Source organism: Bison bison, unplaced genomic scaffold, assembly GCF_000754665.1.
Source record: "Bison bison bison isolate TAMUID 2011002044 unplaced genomic scaffold, Bison_UMD1.0 scf7180017864130, whole genome shotgun sequence".
Taxonomy (NCBI): domain Eukaryota; kingdom Metazoa; phylum Chordata; class Mammalia; order Artiodactyla; family Bovidae; genus Bison; species Bison bison.
The window spans coordinates 1,669,625-1,672,846 of NW_011494702.1; positions in this window are offsets into that span (position 1 = coordinate 1,669,625).

Sequence of the window (3,222 nt, forward strand, 5' to 3'; positions counted from 1 at the left end):
CTCCAGGGGATCTTCCTAACCCAGGGACTTAACCCAGGACTCCCACATTGCAGGCAGATTCTTTACCAGCTGAGACACAAGGAAAGCCCTTAGATAAAATTAATGAGTACATTATTTATTTTCAATATAAATGATGCATGTGGTTATTTTTTGTTGACAAAACATATGTTGATTGCTAATAAAATGCAAATAGTTTGAAGATATTACAGGCACATAAAATATCATTAAATACTCACTAATTTGTAACGTTTTATAAAACAAGGGCACACTTAATGGAAGATTGCTTTTAGATTATGTTCAAAAGGAAATTAAAATATATCTAGTTGTATAATCTTTAATTAAATACGTGGACTATTTGAGCTCCCGAGGTACTCAAATTTATTTCAAAGTTCTCTAAAATATTTATATAATACTAGTATATAATCATTACTATTTATAGAATTGTTATATATTTGTTAATATAGGTAACATCTCAAGTGTCTCAACTCAATAACTTTGATTACTCATTAACTTTGTTATTTTACTCGAGCAGACAACACCAATTTCAGAAAAATTTAGCTTAATTAAGTTCTGAATTCCAAGCACTTTAATGAGGAAAGCTATGCCCCTTGTTTTAAGGAGTATTAAAAAAATGGAGTAGAGCATCTAATATGAAATTCTATTTCTAGAGCCCAGATAGTCTTGGTTCTGAACTTTTGCTATTTTACATAAAAATATAATAATAATAGTAAAAGATGGCACAAGAAATGTAGAATCTATTTTAATCCAACATTGTCTGTAAAATTTCAATGTCCTAAGCCAAGGATAAACTTTAAAATCTATTAGACTTAGTTAACTCCAAAACCTAGGCTTTGGGAGAATAATTGGTGTTCCCTACCTAACAGCCTTACTGCTGCTGACAAGAACAAACATTAGGCATCACCTTTCTTCTCTGCAGATGATCTAGGATCTGACTTCAGACTATGTTACAAATCTACAGTCACAAAGATAGTATGGTATTGGCACAAATACAGAAATATAGATAAATGGAACAAAATAGAAAGTTTGGAGAGAAATTCACACACCTATGGAAACCTTATCTTTGACAAAGGAGTCAAAAATATACAATGGAGAAAAGACAGTAACTTCAACAAGTGGTGCTGGGAAAACTGGTCAACTACATGTAAAACAATGAAACTAGAGCACTTTCTAACATCATACTCAAAAATAAACTCAAAATGGATTAAAGACTTCAGTGTAAAACAGAGACTATAAAACTCCTAGAGGAAAACAGGCAGAACACTCTGACATAAATCACCGCAAGATCCTCTATCACCCACCTCCCAGGGTAATGGAAATAAAAACAAAAATAAACAAATGGGACATAATTAAAACTTAAAAGTTTTTGTACAACAAAGGAAACTATAGGCAAGGCAAAAATGTGAATGGGAGAAAATAATAGCAAATGAAACAAATGAAAATGGATTAATCTCCAAAATCTACTACCAGCTCATGAAGCTCAATACCAGAAAAAAAAGAACAACCCAATAAAAAAGTGGGCAAAAGATTTAAACAGACAATGCACCAAAGAAGACATACAGATACTAACAAACACATGAAAAAAAAATACTCTGCATCATTCATTATTAGACAAATGCATAACAAAACCACAGTGAGTTATCATCACACATCAGTCAGAATGACCATCATCAAAAAGTCTACAAACAATAAATGCTGGAGAGGGTGTGGGGAAAATGGAACCCTCTTACACTATTGGTGGCAATGCAAACTCTGGTAGTGTAGGAGATTCCTTTAAAAACTGGGAATAAAACTGCCACATGACACAGAAATCTCACTGCCAGGCATATACCCCAAGCAAATCAGAATTGAAACAGACACAAGTACACTAATGCTGTATTTACAATATTTACAACAGCTAGGACATGGAAACCATCTAGATGTCCATCAATGGATGAATGGATAAGAAAACTGTGGTACATATGCACAAGGTGATGTTACTCAGCTATAAAAAGAAATACATTTGAGTCAGTTCTAATGAGGTTGATGAATCTGGAGCCTATTATACAGAGAGAAGAAAGTCAGAAATAGAAACACCAATGTTGTATAATGATTTATATATATGGAATTTAGAAAGATGGTACCAACATTCCTACATGCAGGGCAACAAAAAATGCACAGATGCAAAAAAGGCTTTTAGACTTAGTGGGAGAAGGCAAGGGTGGGATCACTTGAGAAAATAGCATCGAAACATATACATTACCATATGTAAAACAGATGACCAGTGTGAGTTTGATGCATGAAGGACACCCAAAGCTGGTGCTCTGGGACAACCTAAAGGCATACAGTGGGGATGAAAGTGGGGAGTGGGTTCAGGATGAGGGGAAACACGTGTATACCTATGGCTGATTCATGTTGGTGTATGGTGAAAACCATCACGATTTTCTAAAGTGAGACACGTGTACCCCAATGTTCATCTCAGCACTGTTTATAATAGCCAGGACATGGAAGCAGCCTAGATGTCCATCAGCAGATGAATGGATAAGAAAGCTGTGGTACGTATACACAATGGAGTATTACGCAGCCATTAAAAAGAATACATTTGAATCAGTTCTAATGAGGTAGATGAAACTGGAGCCTATTATACAGAGTGAAGTAAGCCAGAAGGAAAAACACCAATACAGTATACTAACGCATATATATGGGATTTAGAAAGATGGTAACAATAACCCGGTGTATGAGACAGCAAAAGAGACAGTGATGTATAGAACAGTCTTATGGACTCTGTGGGAGAGGAAGAGGGTGGGAAGATTTGGGAGAATGGCATTGAAACATGTAAAATACCATGTAAGAAACGAGTTCCCAGTCCAGGTTCTATGCACGGTACTGGATGCTTGGGGCTAGTGCACTGGGACGACCCAGAGGGATGGTATGGGGAGGGAGGAGGGTTCAAGATGGGGAACACATGTATATCTGTGGCAGATTCATTTTGATATTTGGCAAAACTAATACAATTATGTAAAGTTTTAAAAATAAAATAAAATTTAAAAAATACAATAAAAAAATTAAAAAAATTGTAAAAAACAACAACAACAAAAAAAAAACAAAGTAGTGTGAGCAAGGGATAATATGATAAAACACCTAATGCATCCCCAAACCGCCTTTCACTGAGTTCACGGAAGTTATAAATGTGCTGTGGTGGGGGAATGTTCATTAGCGCTGAGA